General features: G+C 28.4%; 1 protein-coding gene across 4 annotated transcripts in view; it reads left to right on the top strand.

The window, feature by feature from the left end:
* Window positions 1–25,188, top strand: part of LOC142323919 (transducin beta-like protein 2) — a 254,531-nt gene that overhangs the window by 10,457 nt on the left and 218,886 nt on the right. Inside the window, exon 1 of one of the 4 annotated variants that reach the window (XM_075364287.1) lies at window positions 8,294–8,419. The exons of the other annotated variants lie outside the window; for them this stretch is intronic. The gene's annotated coding sequence lies outside the window, so the exon portion shown is untranslated. Of the gene's footprint in view, window positions 1–8,293; window positions 8,420–25,188 lie in introns of those variants that run through there. 4 annotated transcript variants of the gene reach the window in all.

Here is a 25,188-nt window from a genome sequence, read left to right as displayed (position 1 = left end):
AAGAGCATTCACAAATTTTTGGCTTTGTAAACAATATTAATTTATCTGTAAAAACCAAATTTCTTTTCCACATGAATAAAATCCGTCATAAGTTAATATGAATTGCGCATTAAATTGGTACTGTAAGTTGATGTAGATTTCCCCAATACGATGATGTTACACGAATGCTCATCAGCAGTCATTTATTATTAGTCAAGATTTTCAAAGGTTTAGTAATTAATTTTTTGTTTTAAATAACCTATATTCAGTGATAGCTAAGGTTTTTACTGATGTAAAATAAAAATATTTATTTCTGATTTAAATATTAATTATTTTACAAAATGGTTAAACATAATAATCAATTTATAGTTACAGTATGGATTTATCGCTTATCAGTTTATGTACAATGGTAATTTGTGGTATTTAAGAAGTTCTTAAAGATAAATAACAATAGAAAGTGCCAACCCTACTTCTAGACAAAAATTCAAATGGTATATTTTATTACAAATCAATGTTTACTACTTTAAAACATTAGGCGCTGTAATATTTTTTAAATAAACGTGTTAATTAAAGATTAATTGACATTATCTTCCATGGGTTATGAGATCAGTCTGTTTGAATAAAAAATATTATCAATATTTCATTGGGCTTCCTGTACTTCCTTCGAACAGGACAACAATATATTGCATATATTTTTAATTAATCCGTTTTATACCATTTTTCAACTCACTGTTTCAAACATTATTTTGATTGTTAAATTAATAGTTTTGCATTTTTCTATTTTAATTCTTCCCTTATCTCATTATTTTACATACTTCTCTTGTTTAAAACCTTAAAACTGAATCAAGGAGGCATATTCTTGTTTTATAGTTTTACAGTTTTTTTGGGGATTTCATCAAATATGTGGTCATTAGTCCTTAATACCATTTTCATTTTTGAATTTGGAGTCTAGGTTTGCTTCCTTATCACTTGCACTGAATGTATTTAAAATTTGTTTAACACTATTTATTTGTTTAGCAGTCATATTTTTTTAAATTACATCTATGCTGACTTTACGGTTTAGTTTTTTTTTACTATTATGGTTGTTTTATAAACTATTTTTTATACTAATTAAAAATTATGAGGTCTTTTCCATATTATTTTTACTTGTATTATATTTTATTGTAATAAATTATTTAAATTTAAGAAAACCCTATCGCTGATGCAGTGACTCTTTTATGAATACATTTTTTTAAAATTATAATTTTGTCATGTTTCCCTTATTTTAAAATCAGGAATTATATTTTAGTTTTTATTATATAAAGGTTTTATTGTTAAAATAGAATTCCATTTTTCTAATTTATTATTTCTTTTACATATTTCATTTGTTTGATAAACGTTGACCGTTTTTTTCTGGTGATATTATATGTCTTTCATTCATTCAGATAATTTGTGTCACATATACACACGTTTTTAATATTTATTTGATTTAATACAATTCGTTCATGCTCTTTTGGAATGTAATGGCATATAAACTAATTAAATATTCATCTAATTTACTTTTTGACATTTTATTTTTTTGCAGTTTTTTCTTATCGTTTTTTTAACATACTAATTCTATAATATATTAACACTTATCAGTTAAGTCTTTGGTATTTTATCCAAGTATTACTACATCTTTATTATAATTACTACCACCAAGTTATATGTAAGATTGATGTAAGAGAGATAAAGAGACCAGTTAAGGCATCCCTTTTAATTGCTTTTTAACGCTTTTATGGTATATGTTGTATTTTTATTGTGCCAGCTTCAATTAAAAAAAAAAAAATTAATGGCGTTTCAAATATTTAAACTTGGGAGCAGTGTATTTCTTTGGTTAGAATTTATTCGTCATATTTTCGCTTGAATGTCATTTTAATAAAAAAAAAATCATAAATTTTTAGAAATTTTCACTTTTAAGTATTTTAATATTTGGATATTTATTGCCACTTATAAAATTGTGTGTAAGCCATGTTTCATTTGATGGTTAGACCGGCGTTTAGCCGTTAAATATTAGCAGAGTTAAATTCAAAATATATAAAAATGAGCAGCAAGTTTTATGTATAAACAATTGTACGAAACAAATGAAAAATCTTATATGGACATCACATGACTTCCTTGTACGCTTATTAAATTACATATACAATTTTTTTTTTAAATGAAAAGTGCTTAAAGTTTTATTTAATAACTTCTGATAATTTTTCTTTTTTTTTCTATTGTTGTTATTGAATTATTATTTATCGTAATTTATTTTTACAATCAGAGGTTATTATTAATAAATCAATGTATTTAAATTAAAAAAAAGAAAGATGAAGTCTGATTCGAACCGATGCGACTTATATCCTTGTAAGATCTAAGGATTTCATTAATTAAAGTTTTATTTGGCTATAATTCTGGAACCAATGAAAATAAGTACTACTTATGATATATCGTTGAAAACTCTCAGTGGGGGCTTATTACTGCACTTAAGAAAAAGTCCAAAATCCAAATGTTTTTGGACTGTGGGCTTTTTTGGACACTTTTGGTTCAGTCGATTGCAATCAAAAGGGGACTTGCACAGCTAGATATTACAACGGTTCTAAATCTAAAATTTCAACACGCTATGGCTAATCGTTTTTGAGTTATACGAGATACATCGATACGTAAAGACGTCGCGCCGAAACTAGTCAAAATGAATTCAGGGATGGTCAAAACGTATATTTCGCTTGAAATCTGAAAACCTAAATTTTTCTGATCACAATACTTCCTTTACTTAGTGCAAGGAAGTAAAAACTGACTAGATATTACAATAAATTAAGGAAATTCGAAGTCTCTTTTCAACATACTATAATTTAGGAAATGTTATTTATGTGTACAGACTAAAATTAACCAACACATTGTTATTATTATATTCTTTAAAAAGTATTAGTGTGCAGTTGTAAAAGCCGGTATCATTTATTATTTTATTTGTAAATAAATTTTACGTAAACTGTTTAATATTTCTCCTGCGATCGTAATATGATTGTAAAATCTAAAAAGCATTTATTTGCGTACACTGTTTTTTTTACATCCGTTTTAATATATTTTCCTCGCATATTGAACTGTCTTACGATAGAACTAAAATGAGATTAACTGTTATAACATTGACCGACCTATTTAAATTCTAAGAAATTAATTATTTATCAAAACAATTTTTAAGAAACTAACATTGTCCTTTTTGAAAGATATGTTTCAAGAAAAGATGCCGTAAAATATCATCTAGGATGATTCTGTGGTCTTTTATTTTGACTGCTTGGCTTATTACCAGCTTAATTAATATTTTATAAAAATCATACATAAAAGTCACAGAATAAAATTATTTTTTGTCAAATACAAATCTTCTTTCTTTCAGAAGTTTACAAAATGAAGATTTAAACATAATTTTGATAAAAGCATTCGTAAATCATTTAAAATCGACTATGATCTGTGTTAAATATAAGATAAATCGCCACTACGCGCACTCACAACACGTCTTTCTGTATTCGCAACAAAGATAACCACTGACAAATAAATTTAATCCGTTACTTTTTTCTATTTATCTTTTTGGCCCGTTTATAGAACTATCTCAAATATAAAAAAAATAAAAAAGAACATGACACCAAGTGTATTTGAAAAAGAAGGCTTAAAAGTAGGATTCGTAAAATTGAAATAGCCTATAGACTGAAAGGGGATATTTTAAATAAGATGTTATTAAGCCATAAAGCTAAAATATGACGCTACTAAATAGTAATTTGCCCTGAAGCCTTATACGCATGCGATTGATTAGGAAATATTAATTTATGAACTCTTTAAAAAAAAAAATATTAAGAAACGTTTTTGGACCCAAAAGAACTTAGGGAACTATGCGATTTGACATTTTAGGATATTTTACTCTATAGGACAGGATTTTTGCAAAGAAATAAAAAATTAATTAACTGAAATGCGGAAAAGACTAATATGGTTTGGTGGCCACATTTATAGAATGACTGGCACTAGACTTACAACTTGTAAATGTTAGTAACAGTTTGCTAACTTTTAGATAGAAAGATAGAAAAAGAAAAATAGAGTACCACCGGGAAGTAAAAAAAGACTTAGAAAAATTAAATGAAATTTGAAAATAAACAGATTAGGGTTTCCAAAAACAATTGTGGATTTCAAAATATAGATGAAAAGGAAACCCTAAGAAATAGCTCCAGAAAATTTAAAGAAGAGCACTACCGAAAAGAATTAAGAAGTGCTGGAGACAACGGATAGAAGATGAATAGGAGATAGGAAATACAACAAGATCTAAATAGGTCTAATCGAAAGAAGAAAATATAAAAAAATAAAATTCAAAATTTTACATGAAAATAAATTAAAATTTAAATAGATTTAATATATATATATATATATATATATATATATATATATATATATATAATAACTAATTATATATTATATATTTTAAATAAATTTCAGTAGATTAAAAATTTAAGATTTAAAATTAAATAAACATACCTTTACGTCGCATCAATTCTGATTGCTTAATGTAGATACAAGAAACGTATCACTACCACAAAAGTATTCACAGTTTAAGAAAATATTTATTATAAACAAGCTAGTGCCTTATTCAGCTCACTTTTGTTTTCATACTGACTCTTCCCAATCACCTTTATTCATTTTTAGATTATTAATTGTCAAAGTTTTAGCCGATTGACCTGAAGGGTTGTGAACGAATTGGTGATCTCGGCGGTGACTGGTTATTTCCTGCAACATATTGTTTCTACCACCACTACCCTCAAATGAACTTTGACCGTTCTATTTCTGGAACCCCAGGTAGAAATATTGGATTTATGTCAATTTTGATTTTCTATCATTTTATAGATTTATTGAGGCTGCATTTTATTGAATTCGCAAATTGTTTGTAGTAGATTTACAAGGTCTGAGTTTAAAGCGTTGAAATGGAATAACAATGAAATTTTCTATTTTTTTCTACGCTATCGTGATTTTTGGTGTGTGTAATCTTAATATACAAAAAGAATATATATAACCCTAAGAATATATAAAATCCTAATTTATATGTGTTTTGAAATTGTTGCTTTAAAGAGTTAAAATGCATTGATTTTTTTTTCAATCCGGCTGTTTTTACTTCCTTGTAAGAAGTAAAAGAAGTATTGTGATCGCGAAAAGTCTGTTTCCAGATTTCAATGGAAATATCCAATCTGACATTCCCTGAATCCATTATTACTAGTTTCGGTTTTACGTCTGTATGTGTGTAGGTATGTATCTCGCATAACTTAAAAACAGTTAGTCGTAGGATGCTGAAATTTTGGATTTAGGACTTTTGTAACATCAAGTTGTGCACCTCCCCTTTTGATTACAATCGACTGAACCAAAAGTGTCCACAAAAGACCCAAAATAAAAAAAAAAAAAATTGAATTTTCGACTTTTTCCTAACTGTACTAAAGCCCTCATTAAGAGCGTTTCAGCGATATATCATAATGGTATTTATTTTCTTTGGTTTCAGAGTTATAGCCAAATAAAAGTTTAATTAATGAAATATTTGATCTTAGGGTAAAGCACAACGGTTTGAATCGGTCTTCATCTCCTTTTTTTAACCTTTTATTTTTAATTTAAATATATTGATTTATTAATAATTATTAACATCTCATTGTAAAAAAATTTCATGATGAATAATATTTAAATTATAACAACAAAAAAAAAGATTATGAATAAATAGCGGAAGTTTTTAATGAAATAAAATTTTATTTACTTTTCATTTACAAAAAAAAAAAAGGAAGCATGTAATTTAATGGACGTACAAGGAAATTATGTGTTGTTCCCGTGATTTGTTTTGTTTTAATTTCTCGGTAATAAATGAAGACATCGACTTAATTTTTGGTGCGTGTAATTTTCATTTAAATATTTAAAAATCAATTTGTACCTTTTTCGAAATTGAACCTTGAAGGGGTAAAGAAAGGTAAAAAATTTCAACAACGCTTACAAATTTTTCCCATTTCTCTCTATACTATGCGACGGTATGATAATATATATTTATGTGTAATTAAATAACGTTCTAATCAGACGATTTTCCATGTAATCGTAAGTTATAAATACATAATTTTTATATAACGTATTTTTATAAGAACTATCTGTTGGGTGCCCGCGTACGAAATTTTAATGAAACGAAATTTCAAGTTTTTAAACTACGGGCATGCGCCTTAGATATTTTCGAGTTACGCCCACATTTCAATAGGAACTTGTTGTGATTTGTAGATTAACAGCGTAACGTTTTATCACTATTTACAAAAAAATATAATTGTTTCTTTACCTAGAAATTTAAACTATTACCATTTTATATAAAATTTGAATCTAGAGAGTTACATCAAATTGTAGGTTCCAAGGAGATAACATGACTGGAAGTAAAATGTCAAAAGCGTACAAATAATTTTTTTTTTGTAAAAAATATAGTCTACTATAAACTTTGGAAATAACCTTGATTTGAACAAGTTTACAAACCGGAAGAATTCTTGTTATATATGTATCTATGGAAGAGGGATCTAAATATAAGTAATAAAGGGAATTAACGAAGGGTTCAATAAATCCAAAGAGGAATATTAAATAAATTCTGACTCAAAATATGCGCATTTTTATTTTTAGTTTCCTTTTAGTGGATGTTCTTAATTCTGTTTAAATATACTTATGTATTCTTTTGGTGATAGTAAGATTAATATAAAATACAAAATTATTATTTTTTTTATAGAGTATTTGAGCTGAATTTTATTGCGTGTAAATATTTACTGATATCCTCAAATTTACACAAACATCGCGAAATCAGTACACTATTTCGAAATAAAAGAATTTAAACCGTACATTATTGGAAAACTTCAGAAATAAAGATCAAACTCAGTACAATAAGCAAATACCTTGATCATTACTGGTAAATGGCATAATTAATTGCATAAGTTAATTAGGCTTTTTCCGGGGCTTTATAAAAAATTAAGATTTCGGAAATATACTTCCTTTTCCTCGACAGGATTTTTAATAACTTTCTCACTTAAGGAATTATTAAAAAAATAAAACGGTATCTGATATTTATTTTTATAGTCGTATTTGTATTCTATATCGAGTAAAGGATATGTCCATGGTGACAGGAAGTATTTTAATATTTTCGCTTTTCCCTCTGTTCCATTCTGTCTAATGTCACATATAAAGCACACTGGATACAAGAGGCACCGATCGGAAGATTATTTTCTCTCAAAGTAATTTTCATTATTTTATTAATACAGCCACTCCCTCGGTCTTGGAATTAGCAGAAAGGGATAATTGTATGTTCACCTATTTCTGATGTGCTAAATTATGTATCCCATGAGGGATGCGAATGGAATGGAAGGAAAATCGTTTTTCCTGGGTTTCCCAAAAGTTACTCATTGAATATCAGCCATAAAAATAAATGTTGATAAAAAATGTTATGAATAATAATGATAAAAAATTAAATTAAATATAAAACGAATGAAATAAATACATAATATGATACGATATCTGTTCCTCATTATGCATCCTAGAAATGGCTTAGCTGGTTAAGTCATTTGGAAATCATTAAAACTATTTTTCTTAAAATAATTATTTAAGTTAATCGATTATCTAATGAGTAAAATAATTTTCTCCATAATTTTTTAATAAATAAATTATCTTCATCAGACTAAAACTTGTTTTCGTGTAATTCTATTTACTAAATAAGGCAAAGGAAAATTAATTCAGATCTCACTTATAATAAATGGTAAGCTTGGCATAAAATCTACGATTTTATTTTTATGGAGTTGTTTATTGGCGTTTCATGTCTGATCGCCTACAAAAGTTTAGTTATGAAATTGAGTTCCGCAGATTGTAATATTTCTTTAATCATTTATCACCTGTAATTTACTCAACTTTACGTACCGATGCACAAAATTACGCGTTTTTTATTTTATATTTTTAGAAAAATTATTTTTTAATAATTCGAAATTACGTTCCGTAATGTTTACTTAACGTATAAAGATATTAAATCTACTCAAGAATTCCCTATATTAAAGAATAAATAATTTAAAAGGTACTCAAATTGTTAAATTTTACGATTGTATAATTAAATTTACGTTCTTTTTTTATTTTACTCTTTTATGTATAGCGATTATTAAATTCCGTTTATTAAACAATGTAAGTTATGAAAGTAAAATCCATCTTTTTCAAGCAGAAAAAATAGTATTAAAAAGAGTGGGGGTTATCTTTATTTGTGTTAATGTCTTACGTGGAGATGCGCAGTTAATTGTTACATTACAACATGGATATTCTGGGTTAATCGCATAATATTGTTTTATTTTTCTCTCTGTTTACTACTACGTTACGGTATGCATTTACAGTATAGTTGAAATATTAACAGCGCTCCTAGTGTTGGATGTTGTAAATACCTGTAAGTACAATCTTTTTACTCGTAAATAAAAGTAAAAAAACTATACTATCATTTTACTACTGTTAGTAATGATAGTAGCTATAAAAATAACACGATGCGTGTACTATGAATGAGTAATAAGAGTTACGTGGCGTTAAACATCGATTTGTCATACACGTAATCCTTCTAATCATAATTTTTCAGAAACAGATTTTAGTTTTGAAAAATTGTTCCGAACGATTCTTTTTCTTTGTTCAATACTGTAGATACCTATTGCGTATTTTTTTTGGTGAAAAAAGATGTTTTTATCCGAATTTATCTCTTATGTTGATTTACAAAGTTTACAAAGCATTTACAAAGTTGTTTTTGCACGTGAAATGTATTATTGCTTAGTTTTGTTTTTAAAGTCACGACTCTGTTAATATTTAAAAAAAACTTTAGGTAATTAAATGTTTTGTTAACAAATGTAATTTGTTAATATAAAAAATCTGAAAATTCAAAATTTATTATTAGAGAAAGGTTTATACGATATAATTTACCAATATTCTCATAAGTACATTTTCTTTTTCAAGCAACCAATTACAACCGCTGATGAAAGCGGTTGTAATTTATTTTGTATCGTGTGAAAAATGCCAAGCCTGATTGAGATGCGAACCTAATACCTATCGAATGAAAGACATGGCCACTACTACTCTGCCACGAAGGTCGGCATGATGAGAACTTGATCCCTTTAGAATTACTTTTAAAATTCGTATACACACTTTTATATTCGATTACTAGATTTCGTTCGAAAAATGTTTGTTTTAATTTTTATTTGCTTTTATCAGCCTAATTTAAAAATGCTCAAAGAAATATCCAGCGCGTGTTAATCATAAGAAAAATCCTGTCATCTCACGGTGTAGGAAGGAGACATTTGCCTTTTAAATATCTCTTTCAAATTTAAGTTAAATTTTCATCCCTTTAATAATTTTGGTAAAATACAAACTGAGCAAGCAAAATAACAAAATTTTGTCACAAGAGAAAACCTATTCAGTAGTTAATAGTTAAAAAATAGCGGGCTTCGTTAAGATTTCGATAGTGTAATCTTGAATTGCTGTATAATGTTAAAATAGTATCTTCCGTTTAAAAGAAAAAAGAAATTCCATACTTTTAAAAACCGAAGTTTTTACTTGCACAGTAAGTACCCACTTACTGTGCTAATATAGACTATGAAATTTGTTAAACTAATTTTCCTTAAAGAATTAATTATACCTATGGTTAACAGTTTTACAAGCCTCATCATTGGGGCAGGAGATAATTCACTTATCGCTAAAAATGTCCTATTTTTCATTGTTTCAGCCAATTGACATATATTTTTTTTAATGAATCTTTATCTTTGTTAACAAATTTTATATTTTTATTCAGTTTGGAATGGTTAATATTTTGTAATTTATATAAGAATTCTTTAGTCAAATAGCTCAAATTATAGTCATTTTGCTCTTTTTTAATTTGAACGAACTTCAAAAAAATCTGATGTGGACACCAGATTTATAAGGAAGTCATGTTCCTTATACGCCTATTCAATTACATACACATATATAAAAGCACATAAAATGTTATTTCAGTAACAACTTCTGATTTTTATATATGTATATTTTTTTTATTGTTATTGAATTATTATTTATTGTACAATTATTTTATCAGACAATATTGTTAATAAATCATATTTAAATTTTTAAAAAAATTAAAGAAGGAAACAAAGAGAATTTTGCTGACAAAAAAAATTAACAGGAAGAAAAAGTTGCAAACAAAGAAATAATAAAAACATTAAGAAATTATAAATATAAAGAGGAAGAAAACGTTAAAACCAAAGAAAGAATAAAAAAGATTAAGAGAGGATGATGAATATAAAGAGAGATACATTTTGAAAACTAGAGAACGTGTACACAAATTAAGATCAGAAAAATTATATCAAATAAAAGAACGATTGAATGATTTGTATCAAAAAACAAATAAACGAAATGATGATCAACTCCGACTTTGGGAGATTGTCACACAATATCAGATGAGTAATGAACTAAAAGATAAGAATTTTTCGGGCATATACGGCTCAGTGTATCTGTTCTGGTGTATTTTCAGTCACTCTGTAGTTAACTTTAATGTAGAAAATTAAACAAATTTCAGAATAATTAAATTGAACAGAAATTATACTAGAAAATAACACGATTTTAAATTATAATTTTCATTTAATATTAAATAATTTATGTTTCACCAAATCTATTACATACACACATATGCAATAATGCCTATTAAATTACATATACACGTTTTTAAAAATACATAAAATCTTATTTCACTAATAACTTCTTCATATTGTTTTTTTATTGTTATTACTGAATAATAATTTATTGTAAAATTTGTTTTACAATCAAGGTTTAATAATTTTTCATAAATAATTATATTTAAATTAAAAAAAAAGAAAAAAGGAGATGAAATCTGATTCGAACCCTTGTAAGATCAAAATATTTCATTAATTATAATGTTATTTGGCTATAACTCTGTAACCAGTGAAAATAAGTACCAGTTATGATATATCGCTGAAAAGTTGATCGCTGAAATGAGGCCTTATTACTGCAGTTAAGAAAAAATTCAAAATCCAAACTTTTTATTGAATTAATAATTGTATAAATATTTGATGTTTACAAAAACTAATATTTCAGCAATTGTGTAACTGCCCACTTAATTAAAGAATTGGAGGATCGTATCTCACTTTCAAATGAAATAAGTTTAAAAAAACAAGTTTAAATGAAATGAAGTGCAGCAAAAAATGTGTATATGTAATATAATAGCCATACAAGGAAGTCATGTAGTGTCCACATCAGATTTTTTACGCGAAAATGTGGTTCTCACCTCGACCTAAGACGAATGTTTGTGTATGTGTATATATATATATATATATATATATATATATATATATATATATATATATAGAAAGTATGACAGGTATTCTTACAGCACGGGTTTTCTGCAGTACTAAAGTGGCCTTTTTTTAAATTAAAAAAATTCAGTCTATGTAGACGATTGGAAAAGTTTTAAATTTTTTGCCGTCGTTTAATATTGAATTGTAGGATAATGATGCAATTGTAGTATGATGTAATTTACCATATCGGTATTAAAAATATTTTCAAGCGAAAATTTATCAGTTACGAATTTTTTTCAAGCGTTTTTTTCCTTCGTACAGTCAGTGTAAATAAAACTAAAAAATATTTAGATACCCACGTTAGTTTTAATTTGGCACCGATTTTTTATGGTCGAAATCCAAAAAAGAATGAAAAATTTTTTTTGTGATTTTTAATTAATGTTGATTTCTCTTCACCTGCAATGTTATACTATAAAAAAATTACTAATAATTCGGTTTAAAAAAGAAAAATTAATAATCAAAACATTACTGTTAATTTGTCCAGGTTAGCGAGCTAAGCGAGCGTTGGTTTAAGTTTGGTTGATTTATATCTATAATTATAAGCAATAATGCTTACATTTTTAATATTTAAAATATTTTAACGATTCTGCAACATTGAAGTATTTTCAAAGTTACGGGATAATTATGGTTGTGGTCGACGGACTAAGTACCAAATTTAGAAACAGAAACGCGAAAAAATGATTTTGTGGCCACATTTATATTATGAGTGACAGTAGACTTACAAAACTATTATTTAACTTTTACAAAGATAGAAAAACAAAAATAGGTTGGCACCGGGATGTAAACAAGGACCTAGAAAAATTAAATAAGGATTTGAAAAAAGATCTAAAAAGGTCTAATAGAAAGAAGAAAATATAAAAAAATAAAATAAAAATTTTACACGAAAATAAATAAGATAAAATTTAAATAGGAAATAAATTTTAAATAAACATAGCTTTGCGTCGCTACATTTTTGATTCTTAATGTAGATACAAGAAACGGATGACTACCACAAAAGAATTCACAATTTAAAAAAATAATTATTATAAACAAACTAGTGCCTTATTCAGTTCACTTTTGTTTTCAGTGTAGAAATTGAATAGGAGAAAGGAAATACAACAAGATCTAAAAAGGTCTAATCGGAAGAAGAAAATATAAAAAAATAAAATTCAAAATTTTACATGAAATTAAATAAAAATTTAATAGATTTAAAATAAATTTCAGTAGATTAAAAATTTAAGATTTAAAATTAAATAAACATACCTTTACGTCGTATCATTTCTGATTGCTTAATGTAGATACAAGAAACGTATCACTACCACAAAAGTATTCACAGTTAAAGAAAATATTTATTATAAACAAGCTAGTGCCTTATTCAGTTCACTTTTGTTTTCATACTGACTCTTCCCAATCACCTTTATTCACTTTTAGATTATTAATCGTCAAAGGTTTAGCTGATTGACTTGAAGGGTTTGACCTGCAACGGGATTGTTTCTACCACCACTACCCGCAAATGAACTTTGACTGTTCTAATTCTATTTCTGGAACCCAATGTAGAAATATGGGATTTATGTCTTTTAATTTTCGATAATTTTAAAGATTAATTGATGCTGCTTTATCTTAAATCCATAAATTTTGTTTATTAAGAGTTACAAGGCTTTAGGGCCCCTTAACATAGTACAGAGAATTTTTTAATTCTTATTTGGTTTTAATGTAAAGGTACTTTAAGAAGCCATTTCTTTTATTTTTGGAATTGCTTTTATATGGATTATTTATCAACACTTCTTATGTTTTGGAGACTTCTAGACTATTCTGGGGGGGGGGGATTCTCACAGTTCATGCTAATTAATTTCTTCTTAAATTTTCTGTCGTGATCATGACACGCCCTTACTAAAAGCATCCTCTTTTGTCTTTCCAAACTACCAATCCTAAATAAAATTCATTTTCCGTCCATCATTATTATTGTATTTAGATTTTTTTCTTGCGGTATTGTTCTACGCTAGGTGAAGTCTAACTTAACTTCCCACTGAAGTATTCCGGAATCTGTGAATAAAATTTGTTCGGTGGCATAAAGTTAAGCCATTTTGTCGCATCATATGTTTATGCAAGCCTAGGTTTTCAACTTAATCCAGTCAGAAGTTAACTGAAATTCATTTCGTGAGCTTTTAGATTGCCACTTCACTTATTATGGCATTTCAATTTCGCACATTGAATTAAATAACCAGCAGTGTAGTTTCTAAATTTTATTCTGACTGGACGTGTTTCGGTCCATGTATGACTAAATGGTTAAATGTACTTTCTGAAGTTTGTTTTTTTCGTTTAACTATTTTGGGTATATTATTTTCAGTTATATTCTAGCTGCAGCAGCAGTTAGGATTTTCAGATTCATTTCAACAGTAAGTTAAAAGGTTTTGTATCGGGTCAGTAGTGTTGGTATTAACAGCTAAAAATTTAAATATTTTCATTTACAGTTTTTCGTATCTTTATTTAGTATTCTTTTCAATTATAATTTGTAATCCCTTTCCTAACTGATACAAGAAGTTTTTAAGTCCTTTTATAAATTTTAATTTTTTACCTTTCTTATTTCAAGAACTGTTTTTTATGAACGTATCAATTTGCGGTATCTTCTGTAGTTTTTGTTGGGCATTGATGAATGAGTCACGACATATTATTTTATATGTACATCTATTTACATATAAACCCATGTTGTGACAGACTGATTCATCAACGCCCAGCTCAAACTACTGAAGATAATTTGATGAAAATCTTATATATTTATGTTCTTCATACGGTGTAAGTTCACATTAAAAAAGTATATATTTTTTGAAATTCCGGCTTTAAAGAGTTAAAACGCATTATGATTTCTTTTAAATCCGGCTGTTTTTACTTCCTTGTACGAAGTAAAGGTAGTTTTGTGATCGCGAAAAATTTAGGTTTCCAGATTTCAAAAGAAATATCCAATCTGACCATCCGTGAATCCATTTTGAATACTTTCGGCTTTACGTCTGTACGTACGTATGTATGCATGTACGTACGTACGTATCTCTCATAACTTATAAACAATTAGCCGTAGGATTTTGAAATATTGGATTTAGGACTGATATAAAATCTATTTGTGCACCTCCCCTTTTGATTACTATCGACTGAACCAAAATTGTCAAAATAAGGCCCGAAATCCAAAGGAATTTGGATTTTAGACTTTTTCTTAACTGCAGTAAAGCCCTCGTTGAGAGCGTTTATCATAAGTAATGTATCATAAGTGGTACTAATTTTCATTGATTCCACAGTTATAGCCAAATAAAAGTTTAATTAAGGAAATATTTTTTTCTTAGGGGAAAGCACAACGGTTGGAATCAGTCGTCATCTCCTTTTTTTTTTAAATCTAAATATATTGATTTATTAATAATTATTAACCTCTCATTGTGAAAAAAGTTTTACGATGAATAATAATTTAATAATAACAAAAGAAGAACATGAATAAATATCAGAAGTTTTTAATGAAATAAAATTTTATGTACTTTTCATTTTAAAAAAATGTGTGCGTGTAATTTCGAAATTCAACTTTGAAGGGGTGAAGAAAGGTAAACAATTTGAACAATGGTTACAAATTTTTTCCATTTTCGACTATACTAAACGAGATATTCAGTCGGTTGGGGCTTGTAAATACTCTTCAGATAATTATTTAAAAATTATTTAGGGTTTTTTGTAATTTCGATTTTTTAAGGGGTGTATTTAAGGCGCGGTGGTCCAACTCGGTACATTTAACCAACACAGCCATTGTTACTGTACGTACGACGCGACTGGTTGCAGTTGCCTCCTGTTATATGCCTACAAAACATAAAGTAATTAAAAAAAAGAAACGAAGTATGGTAAGATCCTAATCGTGTTTATCGGGTGACGCTAAGAACCGGGCAAAATACATTTTTATTCGTTCTTCGTACGGGTAACTATTATTTAAGATGGAGGCCGAGTATTTTGAAACCCATTTTCGGATCACTCAAAGTTAAGGTCTGTGCTGATCAAACTGTTGCTGTGAAGGAATTACAATACACTGATAGTTTTTATAGATTGAACAGGCTTTAATTTTTATTTATTATTGTTATTACTCTCACAAGCATGAGTTTAATGAACAGAGAGGGATCCAGGGGCAGAGCCCGCTGGGTAGACGAGAAGGCAATTTTTGTTTGAAATTTACATTCTTCACGTCGTTTTCTTTCAAATGACGTTTAATTCATGTAAAAAATATATAGTTACAGTTCGTTAAAATAAATTAATGACAATTTATTTAATTAAAGGTAATTGCGCATATTTTTGCTTGGCAAAACCCGGCAGTAATGATTAATTTAAATTGAGTTTATTAAAAGAATACAAAAAAAAACAGGTACCTGCAGAAATCAGCTGCCGGTTCTTGTTCTATAATCTTAATGAATAATTGAGGCGGATTATTATCGGATAATATTATAGGACGTTTTTTCTTCACCGTTAGGTATACTTGAGAGGATGAGATGATTGACAATATTTGTAGTGTGTGAAAATTCCATGCTTGATCGCGATTGAAACACGGGCCTCCGAATTAGCGGCTGAGACGCTACCACTCGCGTCACGGAGGCCGGTATTATTATAGGATTATTTTCGTTAAACTATACGGGTTTTCATTAACTTGTTTTATATAATAGGAATTCTTCTTGGAACCTTGAGTTTTCTAAACGTATTAGATTATTTTCATAAGCAGGTAAATTTATTTAGCCTACTTTTTTCTATTTGTTTAACGTTACTCTTGGCTTGTAATGTATATATATTTCTCTTTTCCTTTGTTTATTTCTAAATGTGACTGTTTTAATTATTTTCCGTAGTCCATATCGATGGAAAGCTTTTTCCCGAAATCTTCTCGCTCGATTACAGTTTAACGGAAAGTTATTTGCGGAGGAATAACAAAGTCACCGTAAAAAAGCCATAAAAGTTTAAATTTACGTTTGTACGAAATGTGTTTGCAATATCGGATGAAGATTCCGTTCCATTAATATTTATGTGGAAAATATTCAGAAAAATATGTCAAGGAACAGCATGAGCCGATCCTAAAAGCTAATAACGTTTTTCTTATTCAGTAATTTCCTTTATAAAGGTTAGTTTTTGTGTTACTTATAATGGCACTATAGGTTATGACTAGCAGATTTATTAAATAATGAGAGATAACGTTTTTAGCGTACGTAAATTGCTAATATACACTCTCCCGGATGATAGAGAAAGTGTTTACTTTTTGGACTTCACCGAGGAAGTCCAGAAAGTAAAATTAGAAGTTTTATCGGATATATTAGATTAATAACAAAAAATCATAATTGTACATTTTAGTAATTGATTTTGGGTTTTATAATTTTATGAAATAATTCTTCGGCCCCTCTTTTTAAATAATCTTTTTTAAAGGTAAAATGCTAGAGAAATAACTGCGAGAAGATAAATCATTTAGACATGATGGACATTCATATGGTTATTCAGACATGATGTGATGTACGTATACTATCCATAGAGTTTCTTTACTGTCTAGCTGTTTTCGGTAGGAAAAAAACATCTATTAATAAAATAAAATAAGATTTTGATTTTATAATTAAAAAGGTGTTAAAAATTTCCACCATCCGTCTAATTATTTGGTTTTTCGTAAAATACAATTTAAAAAAAAGAAAGAAGAAAGTATCTCTGGCTTTGATAGTCATAATATATTTTTTCTAGATTACGAAAGTGGGAGATTGTTTGTATGAAAAATCACTTTGTGTATTATAAGTTTGTGATTTAAACGCCCCCCCCCCCCCACCAACACGGAGAGAGAGAGAGAGAGACATTTTATGAATTTCTTTTGTTCGTTATCCACGTTTAGTGCTTTTGTAGCCATTTCCAATTTCAAATCGTCAAGTTTGATTTTAGAATAGCAATTAAAAAAATAATAAAAGTTAAAAAAAAGTCTGTTTATTTTGTTTCTATACTCTTAGAAGTTTTTTTAGCTTTGCTTTGTTTAACGGTTAGTTAATAGTTAATTGCATTTAATTTGGTGTTGATATATTAATTTGAAATTAAAGAATTTAAAAAGTAGTGTTTCAATTCGTTTTAGTGCGTTTTTAAAAGTCCGGTTTGCTTTGAATGAAATATATGGAAAATAGTGGTTACCAGTTTTATCTGTAAAACCAGTACCAAAGTTTAGTATAATCGCTTAATCCGGACTAGGTGAGACCGGACGTAGTCCAGCTAATCCGGAAATGCCATAGAGCCTATTGCGACCACAATTACTGTAAAGTTTCATATAGAGAACCTTTTTTAAATTCTTTTCAAAGCGTGTTATAATAATAAATTTAATTTTTTCCCAAAAAATATGGCTACAAGATTTACCTTAAATGCAATCGCTACTTTACTTAAATCTCTTTGAACGAGAGGTGGACTATTTCATTGTTATTGTGGGAGAAGAATGCGTAAAATCATGATGTTATATTGATTATTTATTTATTTTTTTTTTGTCTTCAGTCATTAGACTGGTTTGATGCAGCTCTCCAAGATTCCCTATCTAGTGCTAGTCGTTTCATTTCAGTATACCCTCTACATCCTACATCCCCAACAATTTGTTTTACATACTCCAAACGTGGCCTGCCTACACAATTTTTCCCTTCTACCTGTCCTTCCAATATTAAAGCGACTATTCCAGGATGCCTTAGTATGTGGCCTATAAGTCTGTCTCTTCTTTTAACTATATTTTTCCAAATGCTTCTTTCTTCATCTATTTGCCGCAATACCTCTTCATTTGTCACTTTATCCACCCATCTGATTTTTAACATTCTCCTATAGCACCACATTTCAAAAGCTTCTAATCTTTTCTTCTCAGATATTCCGATTGTCCAAGTTTCACTTCCATATAAAGCGACGCTCCAAACATACACTTTCAAAAATCTTTTCCTGACATATAATTAATTTTTGATGTAAACAAATTATTTTTCTTACTGAAGGCTCGTTTAGCTTGTGCTATTCGGCATTTTATATCGCTCCTTCTTCGTCCATCTTTAGTGATTTTACTTCCCAAATAACAAAATTCTTCTACCTCCATAATCTTTTCTCCTCCTATTTTCACATTCAGTGGTCCATCTTTGTTATTTCTACTACATTTCATTACTTTTGTTTTGTTCTTGTTTATTTTCATGCGATAGTTCTTGCGTAGGACTTCATCTATGCCGTTCATTGTTTCTTCTAAATCCTTTTTACTCTCGGCTAGAATTACTATATCATCAGCAAATCGTAGCATCTTTATCTTTTCACCTTGTACTGTTACTCCGAATCTAAATTGTTCTTTCACATCATTAACTGCTAGTTCCATGTAAAGATTAAAAAGTAACGGAGATAGGGAACATCCTTGTCGGACTCCCTTTCTTATTAGGGCTTCTTTCTTATGTTCTTCAATTGTTATTGTTGCTGTTTGGTTCCTGTACATGTTAGCAATTGTTCTTCTATCTCTGTATTTGAACCCTAATTTTTTTAAAACGCTGAACATTATATTCCAATCTACGTTATCGAAAGCCTTCTCTAGGTCTATAAACGCCAAGTATGTTGGTTTGTTTTTCTTTAATCTTCCTTCTACTATTAATCTGAAGCCTACTAAAATTGCTTCCCTTGTCCCTATACTTTTTCTGAAACCAAATTGGTCTTCTCCTAACACTTCTTCCACTCTCCTCTCAATTCTTCTGTATAAAATTCTAGTTAAGATTTTTGATGCATGACTAGTTAAACTAATTGTTCTATATTCTTCACATTTATCTGCCCCTGCTTTCTTTGGTATCATAACTATAACACTTTTTTTGAAGTCTGATGGAAATTCCCCTTTTTCATAAATATTACACACCAGTTTGTATAATCTATCAATCGCTTCCACACCTGCACTGCGCAGTAATTCTACAGGTATTCCGTCTATTCCAGGAGCCTTTCTGCCATTTAAATCTTTTAATGCTCTCTTAAATTCAGATCTCAGTATTGTTTCTCCCATTTCATCCTCCTCAACTTCCTCTTCTTCCTCTATAACACCATTTTCTAATTCATTTCCTCCGTATAACTCTTCAATATATTCCACCCATCTATCGACTTTATCTTTCGTATTATATATTGGTGTACCATCTTTGTTTAACACATTATTAGATTTTAATTTATGTACCCCAAAGTTTTCCTTAACTTTCCTGTATGCTCCGTCTATTTTACCAATGTTCATTTCTCTTTCCACTTCTGAACACTTTTCTTTAGCCAGTTTGCACTTCCTATTTATAGCATTTCTTAATTGCCGATAGTTCCTTTTACTTTCTTCATCATTAGCATTCTTATATTTTCTACGTTCATCCATCAGCTGCAATATATCGTCTGAAACCCAAGGTTTTCTACCAGTTCTCTTTATTCCGCCTAAGTTTGTTTCTGCTGATTTAAGAATTTCCTTTTTAACATTCTCCCATTCTTCTTCTACATTTTCTACCTTATCTTTTTTCTCAGACCTCTTGCGATGTCCTCCTCAAAAATCTTCTTTACCCCCTCTTCCTCAAGCTTCTCTAAATTCCACCGATTCATCTGACAACTTTTCTTCAGGTTTTTAAACCCCAATCTACATTTCATTATCACCAAATTATGGTCGCTATCAATGTCTGCTCCAGGGTAAGTTTTGCAGTCAACAAGTTGTTTTCTAAATCTTTGCTTAACCATGATATAATCTATCTGATACCTTGCAGTATCGCCTGGCTTTTTCCAAGTGTATATTCTTCTATTATGATTTTTAAATTGGGTGTTGGCAATTACTAAATTATACTTCGTGCAAAACTCTATAAGTCGGTCCCCTCTTTCATTCCTTTTGCCCAGCCCGTATTCACCCACTATATTTCCTTCCTTGCCTTTTCCAATGCTTGCATTCCAATCTCCAACTATTATTAAATTTTCATCTCCTTTTACGTGTTTAATTGCTTCATCAATCTCTTCGTATACACACTCTACCTCATCATCATCATGGGCGCTTGTAGGCATATAAACGTTAACAATCGTTGTTGGTTTAGGTTTTGATTTTATCCTTATTACAATGATTCTATCGCTATGCGTTTTGAAATACTCCACTCTCCTCCCTATCTTCTTGTTCATCACGAAACCTACTCCTGCCTGTCCATTATTTGACGCTGAATTAATTACTCTAAAATCACCTGACCAAAAGTCGCCTTCCTCTTCCCACCGAACCTCACTAATTCCTACTATATCCACATTCACCCTATCCATTTCCCTTTTTAAATTTTCTAGCCTACCAACCTTTTTTAAGCTTCTAACATTCCACGCTCCGACTCGTAGAATGTTATTTTTTAATTTTCTGGTGACCCCTTCCTTAGTAGTCCCCACCCGGAGATCCGAACGGGGGACTATTTTACCTCCGGAATATTTTACCAAGGAAGGCGCCTCCATTATTGCTATGTGAAAATGCAGAGAGCCACATTTTCTTGGAAAAAAAGCAGCTGTAGTTTTCCATTGCTTTCAGCTGCGCAGTACTCAGAGGACTGAGTGATGTTGATACGGCCGTTTAAGTCATTGTGACTCACGCCCCTAACAACTACTGAAAGAGCTGCTGCCCTCTTTCAGGAATCATTCCTTAGTCTGGCTCTCACCAGATACCTCTCCGATATGGTTGCACCTTCGGTCCAGCTACTCTGTATCCCTGAGCACTCAAGCCCCCTCACCAACGGCAAGGTCTCATGATTCATAGAGGAGGTATTGATTATATTTGATTGTATTGATTATTATATTGTGGAAGAAGAGTGAGTTCATAAAATTATGAACACACAACTGACTGGCAAGTTTATAATCTATTATCTACAGATTCTAATTTTTCTAATGAGAAAATAGTAAAAAATTTATATTTTCTATTTTGAAGAATATATTAACTACATTTTTCTACTTTGTGTAGTATTCCCTTAATGTACCTCGGACAAACGTATCGTACAATTTTTGGTAAATTAAAACATTAGCTATGTACAGAATTTGGGTTTTGTTTCTAACACTTTCCCTTTCATAATATTGCAAAACTGTTCTTTAATTTAAATAAGATTACATAATAAATGAAATAAAATTTAGACATAATTTTTACTCTTTTAAAAAAATGGTTATCTTTGTTCGTTATATAAAAATCTTTTTTCTTTGTAGTGTTTCTCAGTTTGTTTGTATTTTTTTGGTTTTTTAGTGGGTATAATTCTCATTTGAAACGATTTCAGTATTTCATCAGCATTATGAAAACGTTCAAAATGGTAGTTTTAATACAATAGCGTCATTTTCTTCATTTGTTCCATAATTTTCATGTAAATTCTAAACTTTCTTACCGTAAAATTGAGCATCATAAAGATCAGAAATTCTTCTTCTACCATCTCCGCTTGTAGATTATCAAAATCTTTTTTGATAATTGTTTTCCTGTTTTAAGCTATTTCTTCATAATGTGGTCTCAAGTTAGAGAATATATTTTTATCGTTTTTAACAATCTCTGACAGTAGTTGTTTTTCTTCCAACGGATATTCAGAATTCTGGAATATAATTATTTTTATGTTATCAAATGCTATCAACAATTAAAATTTTTACAACATTCGCTTAATGTTAATCTTTCATTTTCCATTGTTGTCAATCAATCTGCACGAAAACAAAACTTAAATATACTCTATCGAATAATAATTTGTTAATATGATGTAATCTTTATAATATATTAATTTTTTCATTTGTATTAAATATTTTTCCGAATAAATTAAAGGAATATTAACTTGAAATTAAAAAAAATAAGTCTGGTCAAAATTATGAAATGAATAAATTGGTTTAATAAAAATTAATGAATATTATATGTAAGAGTATTAAAACATTACGTCGCCGAATAGGTTCGAATAATTCCCACAAATAAGATCCGGATATAGGTTATATTGTGCAATTTTTTATTGTATCAGGTTACTGTTAGCCCACCTTCTATTTTTAATTTTTTATCTCTGTTACTTGGTCATAACGGTTTATCTTTTTTTTTTACAATATATTGACTTAAATTTCTTAATATTTACGTCTTTAATATCGGTTTACATTTTTTTTTCTTAGAAAAATTATTTTTATTTACTATTTTATTATATATGATGTGTCTCACGAAGAGGTATACACTTTTGATTTAGTACCAATCGCCAATTCCCCCACCGACTCTATTGAAACTTCAAATACTATTTAACGAAGGTACTAAAAATGTTTTACGAAAATTTCAAACTTCTAAGATTTATAGAAACAAATGGCGGCTTTTATATAAAATTATCAATTTCAGATAAACCACATTTTTTATTCATTACAAAATAGCTGGTAAAAATGATTAAAATCGGATGATGTATTATTAAACAGCTATTCAAATTAAATAAAATAAATTAATAATTAGTCATAACCGTAACTAATTATCTAACTGTTTTTAATTATTCTAGTTCCAGTTATCATCTGTTTTAATCATTTCTACCAGCTATTTTGTAATGAATAAAAAATGCTGTTTATCTGAAATTGATGTTTTTATTTGAAAATAATTTTGTTTCTGTAAATACTAGAAGGTTGAAATTTTCACAGAACATTTTTAGAACCTTTGTTAAAAGGTCTGTAAAATTTCAATAGAATCGGTGGGGGAACGGGTGAGTGATATTAGATCAAAAGCGCATACCTACCTCTTCATAGGACACAGTATATTTACAATTTAATTGAAAGAAAAAAATTAATAATTATCTTTGTTAAAATTTATGGATCGTTCAGAAACATTTTGTCTTTAAAATATTTTTTTTAGTAGAAATCCATCGAATAAAATTTCTCCATGTAAAATTATACAAAATTATAGGCAAGTAAGCTTCTATGTTGAATGCTGTTGTTTACCGTTCTTAGCATTTTGGAACCATTTCATTGTCAAAACTTATTGTACTCAAAAGATAATAGTAACTATTATCTTGATAACAGCAAATAAGTCCATTTGAAAGATATTAGTTCATCGAGAATAGCTCATGAACGCTTTCAATAAAAAACAAACTCTCGGCGATATCTATTTTTTGTTTAGAGTCGTCTGTCAGTTGACTGGTTTTATTGTATTCTCGATGTATTTCTGTTCTCAAACTACTTTTTAACTTCAGAACATGTACTATATCTTTATAGATATCTTTCTAATTACCCGCCCCATTCATTCCAATCTTTGTCTTTTCCTTTACAGTACTTACTTTCAACATGTCCGTGTATCACCAAATTAATTAAACCTGGATGTTTTAATACATCTCTCATCAGTCTAGTTTATCTCTACAAATATTCGAGTTTTATTTATCAACTTAATTTTCAATATCCTTCAGTAATACTACACTTCAAAGCCTTATATTTTGTATTCTATTCCATTATGTTTTATTCTATTGTTCATGTTTCCTTACCATTAAGCCCTTTCTCCGTACAAATATTTTCTAGAATTTTTCTAAATCTATTTTTGATAGAATATTTTAGCAACATAAAATTTCTTTTTGATTGTACCAAACTGCATTATTTCGTCCATCCTTTGTAATTGTACTACCTAAATAAGATGATTCTACCACAATTGTTATATTGTGTTCACTTATCTTTATTTAATAATTGATATTAAGTAAAAATTATCTACAAAGGCTTAGTGAATATCCTAACGTTTTATTAGCATTTAAACCTTCTTGACAATGGTAATTTTATTAAGCTGAAGAGATACGAGTTTAAAAAAAATTACATATCGGTTTGATAAAAAAAATATAAGTAATTGCATACAATTTGAAATTTTTAAAACGTTAAGCTTTCAAGTAATCACAATCACGTGTTTCATTGATTTAACGTCATATTCCTCTTCATGTAATCTTTGGTTTATCTGCGTTCGCTTAGTAAATTTTTTTCTATTTGTAAAGAAATTAACATCGATAAAAATTTGAAAACTATTTTAATTGTTACGTTATACATCTGCAGTTGTTTTTTTGTTAACAATTAAAAACTCATCTTATAAAAGGAAAAAAGCTTTTTTCATTTCTATGTATTTTGACTTACTGAAGTCAGTCGGTTTCAAATTAAAGATAAAGATGTTTTAAATATTATGCCGATTTCTGTTATAAAAAAGATTTAAGTTAATTAAAAATTTTTTGTGTGATGTTATAGGTTTGTTTTATTTTTTATATATTTAAAGATTATATTTTGAATAAAAAAGATCAACCTTACAAATGTATCTCTTAATATACCACTGGGATTTCTAGCAAACTGCAGTAATAATGATATGTTTCGAAGTATATTATTATATTTAATAAAAATAAATTAAAATTTTTAAAAATGTATAGAAATAATTAATATAGAAATATTAAAGCAATCTAGAAATAATTAGGTTATTTGGGTTTTCATTAAGTTTTTTGTTTTATGTCTGGTTTTTATCCAATAAGATTCTGGAAAATTGATGGGATATATAGAACATTTATATTATTTCAATTTTTGGTTTTTAATTATAACCTTTTTAGATTTTAATTAATTTGAACATTTTTGTTTAAAAATTACATTTCTACCTTATGAAATTTAAACTTTAAAAAATTACCATTTTATTATTAAATTAAGAACTAAAAAAATTGGTCTTAAAGTTATTATTATTAAACTAGCCATAATCGAGTTATTACCCCTTCCCAAAAAAAATTGTTTTCTGGAATATTAAATCCATGGTCGGCTCATTTTGAATATGTCTTCAAAATGAAAAAGAAATGTATTATTTTACCAAGTAATTTTCCTAACATTTTTATTCTAAGTGCACTTTTTTTTGAGATTCTGTGTTACAAAAAGTAAATCGCTACACAAA

The sequence above is a fragment of the Lycorma delicatula genome, chromosome 4 (genome assembly GCF_047948215.1).
Source record: "Lycorma delicatula isolate Av1 chromosome 4, ASM4794821v1, whole genome shotgun sequence".
NCBI classification, from domain to species: domain Eukaryota; kingdom Metazoa; phylum Arthropoda; class Insecta; order Hemiptera; family Fulgoridae; genus Lycorma; species Lycorma delicatula.
Note: the sequence above shows the minus strand (reverse complement) of the source record. Positions and strands in the feature narration are given on the sequence as shown.